Here is a 25,933-nt window from a genome sequence, read left to right on the forward strand (position 1 = left end):
CTCGTTCGCGCCGCCTCTCCCTTCCAGTGCACCCCACGCCGTCTCCTGGCGGAGGTATATGTGATGGTTGGACCAGGGCACTGCAGGACGTGTCTTCAGGTCAAACGGATTGTGGGACAAGGTCCAGAATGGAAGAGTCACCAAAAGGTTAAAAGTTCCGCCGGACCCTGGGAGCCGGCCGTCTATGTCGAGTGAAGTGCTGGGGTGTAGCTGAGAAACCTCCACCTGGGGAGGTGGGGGAGGCTTGTTCGCGCCGCCTCTCCCTTCCAGTGTACCCCACGCTGTCTCCTGGCGGAGGTATTTGTGATGGTTGGACTAGGGCACCGCAGGACATGTCTTTAGGTCAAACCTTCAAGTATGGCACCGAACATCCAGGACTTATGCCATTTGTGGAAGGCAGTTACATCGAAGAATCTCTGGGATCAAGCATATCCAGAGTCCTCCCCGGGGTATTTGCACAACGGTCCTCCACCCCTAGGCCGCCAGCTATGCTACCTTGACAGGAACAGTGTCATGCATTTGGATCGATGTTGCAGCAGGCTGACATGTAAATAGTTATTTAATGAAACGTTTTACCCTGTTACTTTGTTGGTGTGTTGTATATATTTTTAATATTTGCATAGGGTTTGTGGTTATTTTGGGCGGGGTGGCTGGCGGAGCAAATTCACTGAAAAAACCATAAGTTATAGACCATATATAGTTAAATATCTCAAGTCCTTCTGTGCACTCGATGGAGATACAGGTCGTCGATCAGAAAATGTGCTGGCCACCTCTAATGGTAATAGCGTGGCCAGGGCTTTCGTCGATGCCTCTGCAAATTGCACAGGGTGCATTTGTTTGACATGGCGCACCATGGTATGTATGGAAAAGGAATATTTTTTTGTTGGATTTCTTCTTGAGAGAAACGAGTCACATATCGTGCAGGTTACTTTTGGTGCATTTACTTTCTTTTGATCTTCAGGATAAGTGAAAAATTGCCAGATGAAAGATTCTTTTTTTCTTCTTAAAGGTAGTCGATCATTTTGGAAGTGTTGTTTTCATATTGCAGCAGGCTGGCATGTAAATAGTTATTTAATAAAACGTTTTACTCTGTTACTTTGCTGGTGTGTTCTATTTATTTATAATATTTGCATAGGGTTTGTCGTTATTTTGGGCGGGGTGGGCGGCGGCGCCGAGCTATGTTGCAGCCATCATGGCGTCGAGCTCGGTTTCTCTCACTAGTTTCATATTTCTCATGAGGGGTTGTTCCTAATGTTTCTATTTTAGCGAGGTCAAAAAGAGATCCTATCAGTGGCCTACTGATTTTGTTCGATTCTTTTTGTTTTCTCTAACGATTTTAAGTTAAAGTTTGCTAGTACGATACAGCGGCTAGTCCGCATTTTATATATATGTCTTTTTTATTAGGGGTGTCCTCCGGTGGAGTCGGACGATCTACCTCTAATAAACGGTAAGTGTTCCTCTGAACATACAACCTGGGCCTGAAAGTCACTGAGTGAAATATCATACATTACAGTCAGCCACTTTCAAGACGCATTCCTGCAGTATCTGGTCACGTACGCCATTTGGAAGTAGCGGTCTAATTCAGCGAAGTTTCAAAACGTGAAAAGGAGTAAAATATTAACATATGTGCTTTAGGCTGTACAAAAAATGAAAAACACATACAACAAAAACCTGGACCGTTCATATTTGCAATATTTCTGCGTACTATACCTTTTAACCCTTAACTAATCGAGCTGAGCCATTTCACCTGTATTTTAGTTATATCGGAAATAGTGGTCTTTTATTCGAAACTTACCAATCTACACGTGACAACTACGTTTGCTTTCAAAAATCTTTAATAAGAATGTCGGTGCACAAATACGGGCCTACAACCCCGTGGGCCGGCCACGGAGCAGGCTGGAACTGTACATGTGGGGATACTTATTAGTGGAAAACCTAATGGAGTCGGTGGTCGTTGATTTCATAATAAAAAGTGCGACAAGTGCAATAAAATCATATCGAAACTTCAGTGTGAGCGAGTATCATAAGTGTTGAAATTCGAACTTTCAATAATCATGATGCGCCAAAACTTAACAACAATTCATTGTCCGAATGTTCAATCAGTACCCATCTCATGTGAATTCATTGTCCGAACACATAATCAGTACCCATCCCATATCAATTCATTGTGTTTAAAAAAAAAAAACTGCATACATGTCTCATGACACCAAGGCTGAGCAATCGGGGTACAACAAGGAGTTGAAAGTTTCATTTGTACCAGCGCCATTTTGGGTGTAGCCAGGCAGATCCAGGCATAGTCAAAATCTCCACCAACTCGTGGTTGGCCCAGAGCCTCTTTCGGCAGTCCAAAAGTTCAGTTAAAGGGCAACAGAAAGGATCGGCGGTATGAACCATCAGTCAAACGGGGAGGGAGGCAACAATTTTTTTCTACCGGGTCATACTGGGTTTTCACCGGAACTGATCTGAACTGTAGTCTGCAGGATTTTAGTCATTCAAACTGAGGCTGGCGCCAGCATGGGAGCGCCGACGTCTCGCGGCTACATTTTCATCGTTCCGCGGGCAATCAGGGCAGTCATTCCCCATCGGGGGTGCCTGCGGGGGTCGGGGGCCCCCGTGGCTCTTATAGAATCTTCAAAGTCGAGGAGAACACTTCTGATTGTGGGACTCATTTCTTAACTAACAAGCAACCGGGCCATCCCTTCACGCAGGGCCCGCTCCTGCAGGGTCGACCGCCATTTTACGAGTTCCAGCAGTCACTGCATCACAAGAGTGGACGAACCCTTGTCGGGTGAGTGGAGCGTCGGGGGTGCCACTGGGGGCCTCCACCTGGGGAGGTGGGAGAGGCTCGTTCGCGCCGCCTCTCCCTCCCAGCGCACCCCATGCCGTTTTTCTCGGCGTTAATATTCATGATGGCCGCTCCAGGCGATGAGAGAGGGGGGGGGGCGGAGGCATAGGCAAGATATCCCCCCCTGGTGGCCTGCAAGGCGCCGCTTCAGGGCCGAACGGGGAGCTCATACCAAGCCGGGGCTGGACCAGGAGATACAGGGGGGGGGTCGATGGCATGAGCAAGACATCCACCCCCGTGTTGTCGCAGCCATTATTGAAGAAAGAAGAGGAGGGGACGCCCGGATCCCGTCGGCCTCGGCTCCTCTTCTGGCCCACCTTATGCGACGACCTCCCCGGCCGACGGCTGGCAGCAGGACCCGCCCTACACGTGCCGAAGATCTCGTCTTCCGGATGGGCGTAGCCGCGGACCTGTTGCACTTCGGGAGTTTCCAGAATGGGGGTAGGTATCTGCTGTGTGTATCTTTCTCATGTTACCGTTATTGGGGCGTCGCAGGCGGTGGGACAGACATGTTTGGAGCAGTGAGGGGTGGCGAAGCCTAGTTGCCTCGTGGCCGTCGCGATGTCAAGCTTGGCTTCTCTCACCATTTTCATGTTTCTTATTACGGGCTTATTTCTAACGTTTCTTATTTCTAGCGAAATCATGTGTTTTATCGTGAGCTATTTCTAGCGTTTTCCTATTTGTAGCGAAATGAAAAACTCATCAGTGGCCTACTGATTTTGCTTTCTTATTTCTTTCTCTTTTTTTTTTTTTTTTTTTCTTTCTAGCGTATTTCATGCTAAAGTTTCTGTTAACAGGATACAGTGATTACTTCGTTATTGTTGCATATGTCCTTTTTATTAGGGGTGCCTTCAGGTCGAGCCAGATGACCTACCTCTAATAAATGGTCCGGGTGGAACTAGTTTACCAATCAGTGGGGAGTAGATAGGCACGAGAGATTACAACGGGGGACAAAGGTCCACATTACCTACCCTTCACTACTTGCAAAGATTAGACAGAATATTTCTTTTCTGCGTTATTTGCAAACAGGGAATGCCTCGAACGAACTATTCCTTGAACAATAAAATGTCCAAGTAATTAATCAATCAGTGGGGAGAAAAAATGGGCATGACGGATTACAATAGGGGACAAAAATCTGCATTACCTATCCTTCACTATCTGCAAAGGGGGGCAGAATATTTCTATTCTTCCCTGTTTGTAGACAGGGAATATCTCAAAGAGCAATAATCGATAAAAATCGATAACAAACAATCAGTGGGGAGAAAGATAGGCATGACGGATTACAATGGGGGACAAACGTCTGCATTACCTATCCTTCACTATTTGCAAAGAGAGAGGAACGTTCCTATTCATCGCTGTTTGCAAATAGAAAATGTCTCAAAGAGAACCAATACTTCAAGTACAATCAATCAATCAATCAGATGGATAAAACCATCCTACCAATCGGACGTAAAGACGTCCTACTTAACCTTACCCGGACCGGACCGTGTGGGCAATTCTTCGCCTTCCCTTTTCCAGCGCCCAATCGTTCTCTTTCTCCATGTTTTTACCGCAGCATTTTTGTGGGATTCCAGTCAGGACAGTAGGTCACTTGAGAGAGATCCGTTCGGAATCAGTGAAGCTCATTCAATCGGCAGCCGGACGAGGGCCCTCTCAAGGCAGGTATACTCCAATCGTTTAGATGTTCACCCCATCGTCTGGACCTCTCTTACCGGACCTTATGTCGCTGATGGACCCCGCGTTGGGACGCCAATTGTGGAAAAGTCAGCCCATAACGCACCTGATGCCCAGGCTGCTGGCGCAGGACGCCTCTTAGTTCCCATCTTGAACAATTACCAAATAAAGAGACGGGCGCTGGAAGCAGGAAAACAAGAACAGAGTTTTATTTCTCATGAGGAGAGCCTGTCATTTCGGACACTCGCATAGTGTCTTCAGGAGGTGCTCTAACAAGTTTCTCCGAGGCTTCGTCTTTTATACACATGTTTATGATGCACAAACATTCCTTATTGCAATAAAGACGCTTTGAAGTAGGAAAAAGCATGCTTGGAATCCCAGCTTCAGGCCTATTCCCATACCAGTCACTCAGATGTCATCCTCCCCTCCTGAATGTAACAAGAGATTGTGATCTCTCAGCCGGACATTCCTACAGGACACGAGGGCAGGAGGGGATGATCAGATCAAAGGTTGGGCAGGCGATAAGATCGGGAACTTCGGTTGGTGTATCACGGTTTCGTTATGCTGGGCAGAAAAAAAGGGGGGGGGTGTACATCCACGAAGCTTGGTTTTAGGACTTGGGACCGGGTCGAAAGGCCAAGTGCAGCTGGGGGGGGCTCGTCAGCTGAGGGGAAGGGTGTTCTTGGGAGGAAATGGGGGGGTGTGGGTCGAGCAGGAGGGTTACTTCTAGAGCAGGGTCACGCAGAGGGAGAGGGTTTTATGACCGATGCATGAGCAGTGCGCGCGGGGAGGGGTGCCGGGGGTTTAACAAACGGGCAGAGAGGCCATGGTGCCTAAAATGGCTGTCGTGTACGTGTGTGCATGGGTCTATGCTGGCGGGATAACACAGTCAGTGTTTCGCGATATCCGTTCTGCTTGCAACAAGGGGTACAGTGAACACAAATGAACGCCGCTTATGTGCATATACATTGCCATTTTCAACAAGCGAAGTTTCAAAACGTGAAAAGAAGTAAATTCAAACATATTCGGATTTAATATATCTTTTGAGCTCGATTCAAGCATACAATTGTTAAAGTATAAAACCTTTTATATATTTTTTTAAATACCAAGGTGTGTACATTCGGTCACGCACAAAAGTTTAAAAAGACATTCGGCTCCATTTAATGAAAATTTTCATAATATTAAAAAAGAAGCCCAGGTTTAGTCTCTTTGACGTATTATAAGTTCTTTGATGGGTGTATGAAGAAATTCAATAAGTTCAGATTGCAAAGTTTTCACGAAATATATAGGCGGGTGCGCGCAGTCGGTCGCGCACGAAAGCTTGGAAATGTGCTATCCATTTTATTGAGAACTGTTGCCGAGAGTGCGCACACCAGGTCGCGCACGAAAGTTTAGAAAGGCTATTTTTATTTACAGACAAATTTTAATGCGTTGAAAAAAAGGCAAGGTACAGACTTTCTAATTCTGTATCGCTTTACAAGGAGTCTCTATGCAACTTGAACAGTGAAGAAAACGGCTTGTTTTCGAAAAAAATATTGCCAGAACTTTATTGACAAAAGTATAGGTTGTATACACGAGATAGTTAGGAATTAGCATTTTAAAAACCAATGAAATTCACTGAAAAAAACCATAGGTTTTACACACGTTATAGTTAGGAACTAGCATTTACAAAACCTATGAAATTCACTGAAAAAAACATAGGTTTGACACCAGTTATAGTTAGCTGGAAATTTTATTGATATAAAACCAATGAAATTCCACGTTATAGTTAGTTGGACTCACTATAACTTGCGCGTGTAATGCACTGCTGATGACGTCACATATTACATCACTCATGACATCACTGATGACACCATCCTTGTGACACAGTGACAGACCTCCTTTCACTGTAATCTAACCCTTGAAACGCATATTCAAAAATAGAAACTAAAATGTTCAAAAAAATGGAGATACCCATACCAGTTACAACAACCAATTCAATAATTCCACCATCTATATACACATGCACTAATTCACCAACAGTTCTATATATTCACTCATACATATATTCAGTAATCATATGTAGTGATACACCTACACATCCTGTTACACACCGAAAGTCATCCAAAAATTATTCACACACATACTCACACATGCAAATAAACTATTGAAAATATACAGCTATACACACACACTATTACTTTACTTCTAAGGAAACTTACACATACTTACTCTCTTAAAAAATCACTTATAGAAACATATACTAATTTAAAGAGGAACTCTTATAATCCTTCACTCTCACATATAGTCACTTATATACATCAATATTCACATATACTACATTAAATCAAATGTAGTTACTGATAAAAACACTAAAAAGACAGTCATTCACTCACTAACACAGACATATGCACACTAATCCACCCATACAGTCCTGCACATATGCTGTCTTCAAAACACATACAAACAGAGACTCAGTCATTCTTGCATCTATGTAGTAAGTAATACCCCCACCAAACCATGCAAACACTTATACTGATACTAAGAAAAACATCTAATAACCTATATACAGACACATGTACCTACTCATCAACCCATGCAGCCACTTATACACAAAGTGAAACACTAATACATATATTTAAATATTTAAGCTTTACTCACTAATATATGTATTCACTAAGATATTCAATATTATATACATATATAATACATATTTATTTTTCAGAAAGACACACATTCACTGGATGGTGTCATCAGTGATGTCATGAGTGATGTAATATGTGACGTCATCAGCAGTGCATTACACGCGCAAGTTATAGTGAGTCCAACTAACTATAACGTGGAATTTCATTGGTTTTATATCAATAAAATTTCCAGCTAACTATAACTGGTGTCAAACCTATGGTTTTTTCAGTGAATTTCATAGGTTTTGTAAATGCTAGTTCCTAACTATAACGTGTGTAAAACCTATGGTTTTTTCAGTGAATATATATATATATATATATTCACTGAAAAAACCATAGGTTATAGACCATATATAGTTAGGAATTAGCATTTAGAAAACCTTATTTTACTCACACAAAACCATTGAAATTCCATATATAGTTAGTTGCACTAACTATATATCGCGCACCCGCAATCCACTGCTGATGATGTCACATATTACATCATTCATGACATGGTCAGTGACATCACTGATGACATCACTGATGACATCATCTAGTGTCTGTCTGTTTTTGTAAAGTTTAAATACGTTTTACATATTGAAGAATGACTGGATGGATGGAAGACTGAGTGTGTGTGTGGCTGGCTGGGAGGTGTGTGACGCTGTGCATATCAATGTGTACTTGTATCAGTGATTGTATAAGAGAGTAAGTATGTGTTAGTATATGTGTGAAAAGTATGGTGTTCTGTGTTTAACTATAGATGAGGAAATCGAAGTGTGATTGATTCTTCACAGGACTGACTAGGTGTATGAGTGCATATGATAGTGTTCTAATAATAACTGACTGTATGTATGAGTAATTGTATGGGTGAATGAGTGAATGTGTGTGTAGACGTACGAATCAGTGAGTGCGTATGTAGTAACTGGTATTGGTGTGTCATGATGTCATCAGTGATGTCATTTGAGATGTCATCAGTGATGTCATTTCAGATGTCATTAGTGATGTCATCAGTGATGTCACTGAAGTATGGTGTTCTGTGTTTAACTGTATAGATGAAGAAATGGAAGTGTGATTGATTCTTTACAGGACTGACTTGGTGTGTGAGTAACTCCATGGATGAGTGGCAGTGTGTGACTGTCTGTATAGGTGTATGACTGCATATGATAGTGTTGTAATAATGAGTGACTGTATGTATGAGTGATTGTATGGGTGAATGAGTGAATGTGTGTGTAGACGTAGGAATCAGTGAGTGCGTATGTAGTAACTGGTATTGGTGTGTCATGATGTCATCAGTGATGTCATTTGAGATGTCATCAGTGATGTCATCAGTGATGTCATTTGAGATGTCATCAGTGATGTCACTGACCATGTCATGAATGATGTAATATGTGACATCATCAGCAGTGGATTGCGGGTGCGCGATATATAGTTAGTGCAACTAACTATATATGGAATTTCAATGGTTTTGTGTGAGTAAAATAAGGTTTTGTAAATGCTAATTCCTAACTATATATGGTCTATAACCTATGGTTTTTTCAGTGAATTTTCAAGGTTTTGTAAATGCTAATTCCTAACTATATATGGTCTATAACCTATGGTTTTTTCAGTGAATTTCATTGTTTTTTTAACAGCTAATATCTGTAGCTGTAAAATGTATTCTTCTTTAAATCCAAAAATATATTTTATATGTTTATTAATAATTTTTTTTTAAAATATTTTTTTTTCTTCGTTCCCGCTTCGCGAATCGGGAAGCTTCCCGTTAGCTGACCTTGATGCCGCGAAATAGACCGCGAGCCGGTAAACGTTTCTTTACCGCAACTGCCGCGTTAGAAAACAACATCGTGACGCCTCCCGTCCGCATGACGTTTCGCGTTGTCGCGTGATACGTCATATGACGTGCTACGTTAGCGAACTGGTACGCTTACCGAGTCGCAAAGCACAGGTTTCTGGAAGCAAACCGGGAGGCCCTGCAAAGCGCTTAACGTAAACACAGCAGGTCATGTGACTTGGTAATAACACTTTTCATTGGTTCATTTCACTTTTGGTTTCCTAATGATGTAAGACTAGGTCATATAATCTAAAATGAACACTTTTCATTGGTTGAGAACTATTGTTTTTCCCAAATGATGAAAATCCCTCCTTCTTTCCTCACTCTGACTTTCATCATTGTGAGAGAAAGACCCTTTGTTACCAGTGAGCAATGGCTTCTTTAGTAGCTTCAGCTGGTGCTTCCCCACCACCTCCACCACATCCAAGGAAGAGTGGACCACCTGCTCAAGTTATAATTCAGCAAGAAGAGGAAGAAGAGGAACAGGACGACGAGCACGAAGAGAGGCACTTTTTGCCTGAGGAGCCCAGGACGTCTCACCGGAAAGAAAACTTCATTTGGCAATTTTTTAAAATTCCCAAAGGTCAGAAAAAAGTAAATGCAAGATACGTAACTTGCCTTATATGTCAAAATAGACTGTCCAGAGGGACCGACAAAAAATACAGTTTCGGAAACTACACAATGCATCGCCATATGACTAGGTGGCATCCTAACAACTACAGTGCTGCACAGTTTCGTAACGACCTAGATAATCTCCCAATTATGGCCAGAAGATCTGTTGTACCGGAAGTAACGGGACCAGAGGGCAGGGAGATGGTGCCAAATATACAAACGAGATTTCGGGAAGTAAAACAAGTCTGCGTACATTGCAGTGGATTAATTTGCTACGGAGAAAGAAGCATCACTCTGATCAACAGAGCTATTGACAATCATGCTCATGTTTGTCCGAAACGCCCCAAACAATAAATTCTTTTTTTTGTTGTTGCTCCTGTTGAGCCCTTTACAATGAATCGTTTTCATTGCCCCCTCCAAGAAAAACCCAAAAAAATATAAAACTGTTCAGAAAAATTCAAAAAAAGTAAAAAAATGTTCAGAAAAATAATAAAAAAAATATAAAACAACAAAAACAATAAAAAAAAAGTTCTTTTCAGAACTACCTCCCCGTTATTAAAAAATTGGTACAATATTTGGAACTGTGCCAACCTCTATTTCTCGTAGTTCGCTTCCCAGTTCGCTCGCCGGTACGCGAACCGGAAGTGAACCAAAATTTTTTTTTAAAAAAAGAACAGTAAGTATAAGGGAAGGAAACAGACACTTATGTTAAAAGAAAGACAGCTATAGGGGAGTAAACTAGAGATACTATTACCCGTAATCCACTGCTGATGATGTCACATATTACATCATTCATGACATGCTCAGTGACATCATCAGCAGAGGAATGCGGGTTTTTTGTCAACGTGCCTTATCCACGGTTTAATAACGCTGCCTTTTGCTTTATATAAGTTTTCAAATTGTATGAAATATATACCAATAGGTCGTTATGAACCTTTAGGTAGTGCTTTTCTTCATGAGGTCTGGTCGCTTCCATACACATACAGATGTTTCAAAGATGATCAAGAAGTTTATCTGAATGGAGAGGAATGCACTGAGACGCCAGATCATTCACTAATGTGTAGGCACATACAGTTACACGGTTCATGCAACAAACACCGACCAAATATTGCTTGCGTGTTGCAAGGCACGCCAGTTCCTGCTATCATCCCCACGTTCAAGTTGTTGGAAAATGGTAGTTATTTGATGCTCAATAATGAAGATTGTTCTGGGTTAATTAAAAGTATTCCTTTTATCGTAACAGTAAGTGAACGGGTTATTTGCTGCAGAAATGTTCTATTTCCTCCCACACATGAACATAGGGAGTTTTCAATCTGGCCACAAATACCAACCTTGGGAGCAGATTTCAACGGCATGGCAAGAATAAGAGCTCTTTTGTCTCAGAGAGAGGTGGCCTTGAGTTCGGCCCGTGAAACTTTCGTGCTTCACATAGCGAACACCCGTACAGAGGTGCAGACCCTTTTCAATACTGATTCGCCTTTGCATTTCAGCGACATGGATCGGACTATCTTTAACGCGTCCTCCACAAAGGCCCTGGCGCACTTTTTTAAAGTTGTTACCAGTGGTCTCGTGACTTCATTTGAGAAAATCTTTGGAGTCATCCCTGCTTTCTTTCATTCTATTTTTTCCACTGGGCTTCGTGGATTCCCATTTTTACTTGCATTACCAGCGGACGCTCTTGTGCTTTTTTACATTTTTAAATATGGATGTCCCTCCTGTGCAAGCTCCCGCCCTGCAGCTGCTGACACTGTTCCGCAATCGCATGCTAGAATATTATGGCACAATGCCGTTGGCGATATTAAGCACGGCATATGGATTATCTTTTCGATTCTCCTACTTCACCTGTGTCCAGCCTGTATTTCACTGCCTGACCTGTGATTTCGATTGGGCCATTGATTTATGTCTCTGCGGACCGGTTTCTCCTGACGTCGACTTTAATCAGCTGATGACTCCTATCATTACTCACGAGTTGGTTTGTCCTGGCGAAAGGATTATGGCTGTGGCATTGATGCATGGACTAATTGGTCCCTGGAATTTACTGGCGGCAACACGGTCTTTCTTGGAACAGAGCTTTCTTGAAAACCCACCGAGCTGTCCTCTGATGGTGATAGAGGATCCGGTGCTGGGAGAGCACGTATGTTCTTTTCCGCTTTTAAATTGGATGGCTGAACTCTTTTCGGATGAAGACGGTGACTTCCTATTGGAGGCTGTTGCAGCTTATTTTGCATACACAGTTATGTCATAGACCTTTTTCATGTTTGATATGCTGAGTACTAGCATTTCATTGACAATTCATTGACTTATTTGTCAAGTTTTTATTATTTAGCTTGCCTATTGGCTTAAGACTCGATAAAGTACTTGGCTGTTTTATTTTTCTTTAGCATTAAATTTTCCTAGTTTTTAATGTTTTACCTTGCGGACCGTCCACATATAAAGTTGCAATCTGCTCTCATGAGATGGCACTTCTATTATCTTATTCAGTTCGTTTCCGGATCATAGGGAGGTGTCATCTAGGTCCTGGATATCTTTACACCGTGTTAAGTTAGCATGGACTCATTACCGGTTTAAACGCCATTTTTCCTTTTTTGCAACTTCTGCACACGACACTTAGTTGTTGCTTTAGCTTTCAACCTAGTAGTTCATCGTGGTTTACATGAGAATAATATGTTATTGCTCTACTATCTGCTTTGCTTGTTAAACTATATCTGTACAGCGAGTGCTGAAGTTTCAAGAACAGCACGATACAGAATTGTTATGAGGTCTGATCTCCACGACTTCATACTCATAACATAAGTGCAGCTTCTGCCAATTCTGGGCATGAGGCGGGTTTTATATTGCTTTGCCGAACACACATACACAACAGTTGATGCGGTTCACATGAAGAGAGAGCTGGTGTATGCTGATGTGATTCCTTCAAATCTAAGACACTAAAGTATGGGCACGCCCTAAACCAACACAAACAGACCTTCTTAGCAAATAATATAATATGTGTATTAGGGAGGGTGAGATATAAGCAGCCGCCGGCCGTGGAGGGAGTTACGGTGGGGCAGGGAGGCGGGGAGGGGGAGGGGCAGGGTGGAGCCCTCTCCACCCTGCCCCTCCCCCTCCCCGCCTCCCTGCCCCACCGTAACTCCCTCCACGGCCCGTGGCTGCTTATAAGTGTTGCTAACTCTTATTCATTTACAGCATGTTAACATACTGTCACCATTCGCTTTTTATGTACTAGTAACTATGCTGGTAATTTTGCTACTGATAATATGTGTACTTGTATTATCTAAGATACTACGCCTGAGAAGACGGCATTAGTAAATAAACATTTCAAATACACATGTGTTCTTCTTAACTCCATGTTCTGGTTTCTAAGAAATATATAACGACCGACTGTTCATGAGTTCCACGTATCCTGAGGTACTATAAGTTCATATTCTGGATTGTCTAAACATTGAGAGTTTGTTATATCCAATGTGACACTGTACCTAGCTTGCTAAGGGGTTTTTGATTACTAAGGTGAGTTTTGGGGCACCCTAATTCGCAGAGGTTCCAATCCTCTGTCCACAGTTCTGTGTGAGAACAGAAACCCTGCGACAGGGGCACCCCCGACCCTTGCTGGAGCTTCATCACACTTGCGATACAACTCCAGCAATGCGCCACCTTTACGGCACAGATACATCACGCATCTGTGCTGTTTTTGCCCCATGATGCGCCGCATTGTAAATGCAGCACACCATAGGTGACGGAACAGCGGCACAGAATGACTAACACATCCCTGGTGATGCGCCAGTCATCATAAATCTATCCCTATGCTTCTTATCTTGTTAGAGATGAACCGCCATATGTATCATCAAAGTTTTTTGCATTTCCTAAATAGCGAACTTTAAGGAATAAATAGCGATTCTTTACCATTCCTAGTTTGCGATGAGCTATTTGCTAATTACAAATTACCCATTCATTTCCTTCATTTCCATAGGGCGGTTGGACTCACTTTTAGCTCGAACGGCTGAATGGATTTCCACGAAACTTGGCAAAATTGTAGGGACTGGTAGCCCGATGTGCCTTTGCTATGTCTCAAGATATATGCTCCAGTGGTTTTTACGAAAATTAACTTTGAAAAATATATATTGGGCTACATTGGCCTATATATATGTTGGAGCCCAAATGTAGCCCAATGTAGCCCAATGAAGCCCAATGAAGCCCAATGTAGCCCAATGTAGCCCAAAGATGGCCGCCAGAGACAAAAAAAACAAATGTAGCCCAAATATCAGCCAGATGTAGCCCAACTATAGCCCAGTGACAGAATGACCAATCAGCTTCGCAAACCTCCGTTACGCGAAGCGGAGCGCTGTTACAGATATATATCTTTTTTTGAACGTTAATTTCTCAAAATCCACTGGAGCACTTATATTGAGACCTAGCAAAGGCACATCGGGCTACCAGTCCCTAATATTTTACCAAGTTTCGTGCAAATCCATTCAGCCGTTCGATTATTATTATTATATTTATTTTTTGCCCCGCGGGGCCCTTTTAAAACCTCCACATCAAACCTAGGGGGTCAGCGAGGATCTACTATGCCCCCTTATGGTCATTTGCCCCTTCGCTTTGGCCTCCTCTTGTCTCTCGATCCTACCGAGAGACAAGATGGCGGCCGCTACGGACTGTTTGGAATGTTTACAGTCGCCGGAGAACCAATCAGCTTCGCTTCACAAAGCTCCGTTGCGCGAAAAGTACGCGTACTGGAGCGCTGCCCGGTCCGCTGTTACAGATATATATCTTTTTTTAAACGTTAATTTCTCAAAATCCACTGTAGCACATATATTGAGACCTACAAAAGGCACATCGGGCTACCAGTCCCTACAATTTTGCCAAGTTTCGTGCAAATCCATTCAGCCGTTCGGGCTAAAAGTGAGGCCAACCGCCCTATGGAAAACTCAATGTTAAAAACACGTTTTGGGACCCCCCTTTTTTCTCTGCCCCCCCTTGACGAAACCCCCCCAAATTTTCAGGGGCTGCTCAGAAACAAAATGTTCCATTTTCCTGAAAATTTCAGCCAATTCCGTCCACAAACGCCAAAGTTATTAGACATAGAATTTTCAAAAATCCCATAGAGAAAAAATCCTAACTATATATACCTACTGGCGACCGCCAGTAGGTAATATATATATATATATATATATATATATATATATATATATATATATATATATATATATATTCAGTATGTAAACGTCCAAAAAGCCAGCAGCTGGAAAAGTAGACGAAGCAAGACCCATAGATAGTGCAATATTATCTTTATTCAGAGACCCAACACCAGTCCGCCATGACGCGTTTCCCATTAATTGCCCCAACTGCTGTAGTGTATATATTTTTCTACCGTATGCTTATATAACAGCAACAGAGGAAAAATATATAAAAAACCACGTATCGATGCCAGAACATGTATGAACAATATAATACATATTATTTAAAAACTGGTTAGACTTCTAGCCCAAGTGGGCATGAAGTGCAATAGATAAACTACGTCTGTGTGCAACATTGCAATGTAAACCAATAGGATAACGCCCAAGTGGGCAGGAACCACTGTGCAAAATACGCTCTACTCACTGTGCAAGATTGCAAAACATAGTCCATTATACAATACATATAAAAGTGCTACCTGTGAATTTAAAATCATAAGTAAGATGTTAAATTTCGTGTGGAGGACTTATTCGTGGGGTAATTCATAATTATTTGCTACCATTTACTCAATAGTGGCAAAAAACAACGCTTATTGCTGTTTCTACAGTGCATTATCAGTACAGTTACTAAAAAGCCGCCTGTTCATAAATGAGTGTAACAGTCTTCATTGGTATTAAGCCCGTTGGGTATCTTAGAGTCAAGGAGGATAATATGCCTAGTCTCCAATTTCCTAAGTAGGGCCTCCCTGTCCCCACCTCTTCTCTGTGGGGGTACAGTGTCAATCACAAAGTAAAGCAAAAGTGAGGCTTTTCTAGCATGGACCTTATCAAAATGTCTTGCGACCGGATACGCTGGATCTGCATTAGTAATAGCTCGCAGGTGTTGTAAGATCCTTTTGTACACCTGTGGTCTGGTGCTCCCCACATACCTCAGACCACAGGAACATTCTAGTACATAAACTGTGTATTCCGATCTACAGTTCAGCTTTTGTTTAATCTTGACAGGAGTAGGAAAAAGTGGAGACAAGTATTCTGATCTGCTAACCCCATTTTTGCACGCTTTACAAGTGGAACAACGCAGAAAGCCCCTACTGCCGTCTAGCCACGATCCTGTGGTTACTTCAGGACTGCTAGAAACAAGGCTGTCCTGCATAGATTTAGCTTTTCTGAAGGTAATGTTAGGAGATTTGTTAAGCAATTTCCCAATTATCGGATCACTATTAATCAAAGGCCAATGTTGTTTAACAATTTTGTGTATGGCCTGATGTTGGTTACTGTATCCAATATTTAAGTGAACTTCATTGTGTGCTGTTTGTTTGTGGACTCTGACCGAGCTTATGCCTGGGTCCAACAAGGTCTTTCTGTCACATTTGTTTGCTCTTTTCATGGCACTATCAATGCACAAGTTAGTATAACCCCTATCCAGGAATTTAGCCCTGCATGCATTCTGTGCTCTCTCACAGTCAGTACTATTGCTACAAATTCTCCTGATGCAGAGCATTTCCCCATAGGGGATACTCCTTATCAAGTGCGCAGGATGGTGACTACTCGCATGTAATAAAGCATTACCAGCCGTAGGTTTGCGGTGGAGCCTACTTTCCAACTGACCATTGTTGATAAAGAATTCAACATCTAGGAACACAACATTTTCCTCACTCATGTTGCTGGTAACTGTAAGTTTAGTCTGTTTATATTCAGTTCCTCTATAAATGATGATGCCTCCTCAATGGAGCCCTCCCAGATGAAAAAGAGGTCACCTATATATCTCCACCAGGTTTTGACCTTGGTGGTCATGGTCAAGTTAAAATCCACCATGAGGACCTGCTCCTCCCAGTAGCCCATGTGTAGACATGCATAACTGGGAGAGAAGCAGGCCCCCATAGCTACTCCCCTAGTCTGTAAAAACAGCTGGTTCGAGAAAAGAAACACATTATTTTCCAGGTATAGTGTAATCATAGCCAATAACATTTTAGAATGCTCCTGGTAACAGGGGGGTCTATATGCTTGAGGAAATGCTCGACTGCTCTAATACCATCCCTATGTACAATACTAGTATAAAGGGACGACACGTCCATTGCTACTAACAAATACCCCTGTTTCCATTTGAAGTTGGCCATCTTTTTTAGCAAATCACCCGTATCTAGGACAAATGAAGGTAGAGCTTTAACATGTTCCTGCAGGAAAAAATCTATATACCTGCTAACATTTTCCAAAATGCTATTGCGTGCAGATATAATAGGACGGCCGGGTGGTCGTAGGGAGTCCTTATGGATTTTCGGAATAAAATATATAACAGGGGTAGTTGGACAATCCACTTTTACATATTTATATTCCTCCAGAGTCAGCAGGCATATGCTTCTCCAAGCCATCAATTTAGAGTAAATGTCTTTATGTGCCTGCTGTACTTCCATGACATTAGTTCTTTTATAACAATCACGGTCTGTCAGTTGACCCAACGCTGTTTCCATGTACTGTTTCCTTGTCCACAAGACCACATTGCCGCCCTTATCCGATTGGCGTATGATCACATTTTTGTCTGCCTTAAGTTTCTTGATCAATTTATGATACTCGATGTCCCTGTAGTTTCTTCTTCTGGTTGCATTTACCATCTTAACATGCAGATTCTTGAGGTCAGCAGACACCCTGTCGTGAAAACTGTCCAAGTTGTCTTTCAGCAGCAGTGGGCAGAATTTAGATTTGGGCTTGAATGGGGTTGGTTGTATTGCTGGTGCCAGTCCCCAGCCGGGAACTGGTTGCGTAGAAACCGCATCTTCTTGTTGAAGTTCCATTAGTTCCTGCGTAAGGGCCATCACCCTGATTGCAGGACAATTGGATGCAGTGACTGCGGATACCTCATTAGATTTTGTTGTGGCATGATATTTTTTGAGCTTCAATTTGCGGACATACTTGAAGAGGTCTATTTTGGTGCTGGCATAATCAAAATCTCCACGTGCACTGTAGGACAAACCTAAAGTTAGAATAGATGTTTCTCCCGGAGTAAGTGCAATATCTGTCAAATTGATAACTGTCTGCGCATCAGTTATTGTTGCGCCTGATTGCGCTGCCACCTTGCTCGTTGCCTTCTCTGCCTCCCTCCTGTGTTGCCGCCTCTGACTGCATCTGCGCCTTTCTGCGCGTTTCCTATTGCAGATTTGTTTGTGGATGCTCCCTGGGTACCTGATCGGAGGGTCATTCTTCGATACATTTGCATTACCTCCAATTCCTGTCCCATGGTAAATTTTCGAAACCCCGACCTTTCTTTTCTTTTTTGCTCGGTATCAGACTCGCTATCAATTTGCGAGCTCTCCTCTGAGATAGATGAAGGTTCAGCCTGACTGATGTTAGTTGCTGAGCCAGTGGGTTTTGCGCTGACAAAGCTACTTGTTGCCTTACCAGCTTTCAGGCTGTCATACTTCTTAGAGAATGTGAAAATTTGTCCATTCTCGTAATCGAGACTATCACGCTGGAATTTGAACGCCTTGCGTTTTTTAATCACCTCTTCCTCGCGTTTCAACCTCATTTCCATTTCTTCCCGATACTTGGTTATAGCTGGGGTACAGGGTAGCTTTTCGATTTCACCGTTGATTCGATCAATCTCCGCCAAACGTTTCACTCGATCACTTTCGGCATATTGCACCAGTATTAACATGAGGCGCCGCGATGAATCAAGGTTGCACTGGGCCCAATCCGAAAGCATTTGGGGGTCAGGGTTTTCATAGGACGGGGTCAGCATGCTTCTGAGACCGCAGGGCACTCTACCCACTTCCAGGTATCCAGACAGGGAGGAGTGCTCCCACCATTTTGCCTGTTCGTGTTTGCAGCATTTTTCCAGGGCGTTGAATAGGTCCTATATATATATCTGCCAATCTGGATCCTACTAAGGAGTTAATAAATGCATTTAATTAACATTTCGCACCAAGACCTACTAAGGGAATTAATTGTGCTTACGTGGGAAAATATATGTCCCAGCATGCCACACAATCGGACTACATCAGCCAGGCTCACTGAGGGCTGAGAACCAATAAAAGTATGCTACACAAAAGCTGAGCGTCTCTGTGCGTTAAATGAAAGAAGCCTCTGAAAAAGTGGCGTCTTAGCCACGAAACGCGTCAAGCAGTGAAACAATTACCGGATGGTCGAGAGAAGCTGAACAAAATTGCCTGGGGGCAGGCTGCATCTCGAAAGCTTTGGCATTTGGTTAACATTTTGACATGGGGGCCTTCCTGTGCGGGATAGCACCATCTCTTAACATTGAGAGGCTGTGGAGGAAAACTATTTCCAATCCTGTCAAGCAGCACAGTGTGCCAAGTTAGGAATTACTTACCTCTGCCAATCTGGATCCTACTAAGGAGTCAATAAATGCTTATAATGAACATTTTGTACCAAGACCTACTAAGGTAATTAATTGTGCTCACGTGGGAAACTGTATGTCCCAGCATGCCACACAATCGGACTACATCAGCCAGGCTCACTGAGGGTCGAGAACCAATAAAAGCATGCTATACAAAAGCTGAGAGGCTCTGTGCGTTAAATGAAAGCAGCCTTTGAAAAAGTGGCGTCTTAGCCACGAAAAGGATCAGACAGTGAAAAAATTACGGAATGGTCGAGAGAAGCTGAACAAAATTGCCCGAGGGCAGGCAAACTGCTGTGTGCATCTCGAAAGCTTTGGCTAAATTATATATATATATATATATATATATATATATATAGTATTTCACCCATGCAGCCACTGAAACACCCACTCATTCACCAATCAATACAGCAACACACAGAGCAACCTATATAACCATACACACACCCATATACACAAGGATACATACAGTCACACAGCCACTCACATGATATGATAGAAGTAGTATCACTCAGTAGCAGTGCACCTAGTATACTAACTTAACCTTTGTAGTAGTTTAGTATATATATTTAACAATCATAAACTCTTAGAAAATGTAATCACTAGATGATTTCATCGGTGATGTTATTTGAGATGTCATCAGTAATATCATGAGTGATGTCACTAACCATGTCATAAGTGACATAATATAAGTTTTTGTTAGATTCCATTTCCTACCTATAAAGTCCCTGTAACCTTTTTTTCCAGTGAATTTCCCAGGCTTTTTAAATGCTAATTCCTAACTATAATGTCCCTGTAACCTTTGTTTTTTTCTGTGAATTTCTATGTATTTTAAAGTACTACTTGTGTTTGCAGAGTGGTGGAAAAATTAGGTGGATTCCTGTCCAGCTCTCAGGAACCCCAATGTGTAGGACTTGCATGAGGTAACAGGAGGGATCCTTGGCCCCCAAGGTCCCTCAGGAGTAAAGTGGACTTCATCCCCCAACCAATAGTGGCACATTACTGGTTGCGGGAAGAAGTCCACTTTGGTCCTGAGGCCCTCGAGAGCCAAGGGGAATCGGCCCCCAACCTGCAGTGCACCATGAAGCACATTTGCAGAGTGATGAAAAAAAGGGGCAAGTTGCCGGCTTTTTAAAGATGTATTTATTTTTTAAGTGAGGGGGCTGTGTGGCCCCCCTTTCCTGGGCCATTGTTGGGCCCTGGGGACCCCATCCACCAGGGTCAGGCCTTTTTTTAATTGGTGAGAGGGGGAGCGTGGTCCCTTTTCTGGGCCGATTTTGGCTCTGGGGACACCAACCCCTAGGGTGTACCCTCCATTTTGGGTCCTCTGGTCCCACCTAGGCACCCATTGACAATTATTAGGGACCATGGGGGAGTCTCAAGGCCCCCGAGGTCCCTGCCGGCTCCCCGCATCCTGTGGGAGCTGGTATTGATTTCACAGATAGGGAGCTGCTAAACATGCAGCTCCCTGTCTGTGAAACCAATTCTGCTCCACTTTCAACAAGCGAAGACCATTTTTTGCTCTCTCATGTTAAAACTAGAGCAGTGTTTGCTCAGACTCAAACAAGCTATTCTCGGGGGCGGGCACTCTGGCACATATCAGAAGCGGCCCTGAGAGGTGGCGGTCCCCCTGGCCATTAACGGATCTTTGAGCCAGTGATTTAAGCCCCAGGGACAAGGGCCCTAGACAGACCCCCTTAATTGCTTACTTTTATTTTTTAAACAGGTCTTTATTGAAGTTTTTTCTTTTTTCCCCTTTATTGCTTACATTGTGCCTCAGGGTGGCAGTCCCTTTGGGGAGGCCGTAGGGCCTTCCCACATTATTTCAATTTACATCTGTACCCCAGGGAGGTGGCCGTCCCCGGGGCAGCAGGAAGCCGCAAGACTCCCAAGCATATAATTATGTCACTGCCTCGGGGAAGTGGCGGTCCTTGGGCTTTGACTAGCACGAGGTGGGAGGCCCTGTGCGCCCCCTCCTATGTTGCCACAATGCCCCCAGGACCTGGACCACCCAGGGGGCGATTTCAAACAAAGAGCAGGAGCCAACGCGTTTTAAAAAATATATTTTGGCAGGAGTCAAGCTTTTTTGGCCCTAGACCCCCACGCCCAGAGGTCTAAGGGATCTGCACACCCTTTTTTTAAAAAAAAATCTCTTTTCTGTGGCTCGGTTCTACTGAGTCACAAGATGGCTGCCAACACTTCTTGGATTGAAGTGTTGGCAGCCAATCAGATCTCAGCACGAGATAAGGAGGGGTCGCGGATCCACTGCATCCCTATATATACAATTAGAAATGTATTTAAATTTCTCCACAAGTACTGAACAGAATTACACCAAATCAAAAAAAGGAACATCCCTGAACCAACATCTACCTTCCTGACAGATTTGGTGCAATTACTTTCAGCAATTCGGGCTGTAGCCGTGTCTAAAGGTCCTATGAGAATTAACATGGGTAAAACACGCTTTTAAGCACCCCCTGGTTCTTGACCCCCGTTGGACAGATCACCCCGAAGATAGCAGCTGAATTGTGCATCATATTAGCTTTGAAACTTTCATGAAGGTTCGTCAAACGGCACCAAAGTTATTAGCAAAACAAGAAATACTTTTCCTATGGCAACTAGGGGCCACATGGCGCGCTAGGAAGCTACCATGCTGTTTTTAAAGTGCAAGTGTAACCAAACGTGATATTGTATTTACATAGACATAAACAAAATACTTTGAAAGCGTATTTCCATTAGTGCAATTTCGCAAATCCAATGTGCAACATACTGCCATAAAGAAGACTCTGACTTATTTAAAAACAGATTAAAATAATACCATTAATTGTATACAATAATTTAGGTAAAATACCCATTTCATTATACTAAAAAGCCATTTTTATAAAAAATCACCCTTCATGGATAAAACACAATAAAATAAATCACATGAAGACACTCTCCTATTTGTGGGCCTCCATTAGTTCTACATGGACATTTTGAGTGCAATACTGGCATATAGATATTCAACCCACTGTGTGTATACTTCTATAATTAATATCCTTTCACATTATCACTGGTTATAGAATGATTCCTTTGCCTGTCATGTTGGATTGTATATCTTGTTTTAAATAACCATCTCACATTTATTACACTCCACTTGACCCATCAACTAATTATGTTATATCTTGTTTGACAGATTTCTTTACCATTATTAGGGTGTGCACATTGAAATACATCTCCGCTTTCACTAAAACCACACACATTTTTTTGTTTATATGTTGAACGTCCTCCCTTAAAGTACAAGTGCTACCACTTAAATGAGATGTCTAAAAAACGTGTACTTTTAAAATGCTACTACTATACTGCCCACTTTCAATTGATCATAAGCAAGTATAAAAATCTTCACTGGAGTTGTATCCATTCGGAGTTTTTGTATCTAATTCTAATATATATTTAGTTTCCAAGAGGCGAAGTTTCGCCTCTCTGTTGCCTCCTTGTCTGGACACTGGAATACAATCAATTAAAAAGTATGTTAATAAGTCCAATTGATTGTCATGTTTTTCTTTAAAATGTCGTGCCATCGGGTATGTGGGGTCGCTGTTGGTGATTGCCCTTGTGCTGCAATATACGTTTGTGGCTCTGTAACTTGGTATTGCCCACATATTGCAACCCACAAGGGCAACCCAACATGTATACTACATACTCCGGTCAACATGTCTTGAATTTGGATATTTTTATGGGATGTTGCGAAAATGGGGTGTTATACACTGCCTTATTGTTCCCACATTTACATGCTCAGCAATTACTACACTTCACAAACTATTTGCGCGCTGTCAACCAATTTTCTGAAGGTTTAATTTCAGGACTGCTGCTCACTAACGAATATTTCATGGATTGTGATTTTCTTAAGGTGATGCTAGGATGTTTTGGCATCATCCTTCCCATTACCGGATCACTGCGCACTATTGCCCAATTTTTATTTACAATTTTGCGCAGGGAGTTGTGCTGTTGGCTATATGTCAGTATGAGCCTAGTTTCCTCTTTCTTTTCCTTGACCTGATCTTCAGGTTCTGTAACTTTCTTTGCTAGCAATGCTTGTCTGTCCAATGAATTTGCTTTATCTCTATCTATATCAATGGTGTTAGCTTTATAGCCTCTCTCAATGAATCATTGTTTATTTTATTGTTGGGCTTCTTTTAAATCGTTGTCATTGCTGCATGCTCTTCTGATCCTCAGCATCTCACCCTATGGTATGCTACGTATCAAATGCTGAGGATGATGACTGGTAGCATGCAGAACACTATTGCCCGCTGTTGGTTTGCGGTATATGCGGGTTTCAATTCTTTGATTTTCTATGTATACCTCTAAATCACGGAAGTATACTGAACAGTCACTTATAGTGGCTGTAAATTGCAGGTTCAACTCATTTTGATTGATCTTTTGGACAAATTCTTCTGCCGTTTCTTTTGATCCGGCCATATGACAAATAAGTCATCTATATAGCGTAGCCATAGTCTTATATGCTGGTCTACGACTTGTTTATGCTATTTATTCAGAACTAGCTCCTCCCTCCACCCCATATGGAGGCAGGAGTAGCTAGGGGAAAACAAGCCCCCATAGCTACTCCTCTAGTTTGCTGTAGGATTTGGTTCTGAAAGAGAAAATAATTATTAGTCAGACAGTACATAATCATTGTTGTTAGCATCTTATTATGTTGGGCAAATTGTATCGGTCTAGAATTAAGGTAATGCTCTACTGCCCGTACACCATCTTTATGATAAATACTAGTGTATAACGATATTACGTCAAGACACATTAGTAAATCATCCAGTTGCCACACCTGGTTGTTGATGCTTCTTAAAAAGTCACTAGAGTCTTGTACACATGAAGGCACATTTTTTACATAGCCCTTTAAAATGAAGTCTATATACTTCGATGAAATTTCCAATAAACTGCCCTTAGCCAATATTATTGACCGACCTGGTGGAGTAAAAATGTTTTTGTGTAGCTTTGGTATAAAGTATATGACGGGCATAACAGGATATTTCTTTTTCAGATATTTGAACTCATCTACGCTGAGCAAGCCTGCACTTCGCCAGACATTCAACTTAGAATAATATTCAGTCCATGATGCCCATACCACTTGAACATTGCTCCTTTTGTAACAGTTTATGTCATCCAGTTGTAAATTTGCCTCTTTCATGTACATAGTTTTCCGCCATATTACTAAATTACCTCCTTTCTTCCAGGAATTCCCGCTGTCTCCCTCCAGTTTCTGTTTTGAGGAGAAATATTTTGGTGGATATATATATATATATCCACAACTGCCCACACCGGAAAAAAGAGGTAGAGGCCACTCAGATGAGACGTCAGAAGATCTTTTTTAAAATACAGCGTGTGATTAATGCATTTCAGCCTTTCGGCCTACCTCAGATGCCGCCATATGCAAAGAATAACTCCACCCCCTCCTTTAAATGTCCAGTGTCTCTCTCATTAGTGGAAATCCGCTGACCAATGGCCATGTGATGTCAACTAAGCTGTAGTTCTGCCACAACAGCAGCTCCCAGAATGCAATATATCCAGGTGAGTGTTGCATGGGAGAGATAAATTCCTGGAAAGGTGCGAAGTGTTCAAATGCTGAAAGAAACGTTCTCACTTGGGTCCCCTTTAACGCTCCAGTCTCCTTGCACATGTGCCTGTAGGTTCATGCGACAGGATAGCAATGTACCTGCCTCCTCGTCAATGACGATCTGCTTCTCACAGCGGTCTCAATCTAGGCATGCACATAGGCATGCCTAGATTGAGACCGTAGTCATATCAATACCTTGATACTTGAAGAAGCTGCAAGCAGAGGGGAGCCTGTGGTGCTCCGGCCTCTTCACGGAATGGGGCCTCTGAACGCGCCTCTGGCTGGTGCGAACACATCCACAACTGCCCACTCCGGAAAGAAGAGGTAGAGGCCACTCAGGAGAAACGTTGGAAGATCTTTATTAAAATACAGCTTGTGCATGATGCATTTCAGTCTTTCAGCCTTCCTCAGATGCCGCAAAAAGCAAAGAATAACTCCACCCCCACCTTTAAATGTCCAGTGTCTATCTCATTGGCGCAAATCCACTGATCAATGGCCATGTGATGTCAACTAAGCTGTAGTTCTGCCACCACTACAGCTCCCAGAATGCAATATATCCAGGTGAGTGTTGCATGGGAGATACAAATTCCTGGAAAGGTGCGAAGTGTTCAAATACAGAGTCTTTGCTGAAAATAACGATCTCCCTTGGGTCCCCTTTAATGCTCAAGCCTACTTGCACGTGTGCCTGCAGGGTCGTGAGACAGGATAGCAATGTGCCTGTCTCATCGTCAATGATGATCTGCTCCTCGCAGCGGTCCCAAACTAGGCATGCACTCAGAGGCGGGCCAGAGTCATATCAATACCTTGAAACTTGAAGAAGCTGCAAGGAGCGGGGAGCCAGTGATGCTCCGGCCTCTTCACGGAACGGGGCCTGTAAACACGCCTCTGGCTAACGGGAACACATCCACAACTGCCCACTCAGGAAAGAAGAGGGAGAGGTCACTCAGGGGACACGTCGGAAGATCTTTATTAAAATACAGCATGTGCATAATACATTTCAGCCTTTCAGCCTTCCTCAGATGCCGCCATATGCAAAGAATAACTCCACCCCCCCTTTAAATGTCCAGTGTCTCTCTCATTGGCAGAAATCCGCAGACCAATGGCCATGAGATGTCAATTAAGCTGTAGTTCTGCCACAACTACAGCTCCCAGAATGCAATATATCCAGGTGAGTGTTGCATGGGAGAGACAAATTGCTGGAA

Source organism: Lissotriton helveticus, chromosome 11 (genome assembly GCF_964261635.1).
Source record: "Lissotriton helveticus chromosome 11, aLisHel1.1, whole genome shotgun sequence".
In the NCBI taxonomy this organism is placed as follows: Eukaryota; Metazoa; Chordata; class Amphibia; order Caudata; family Salamandridae; genus Lissotriton; species Lissotriton helveticus.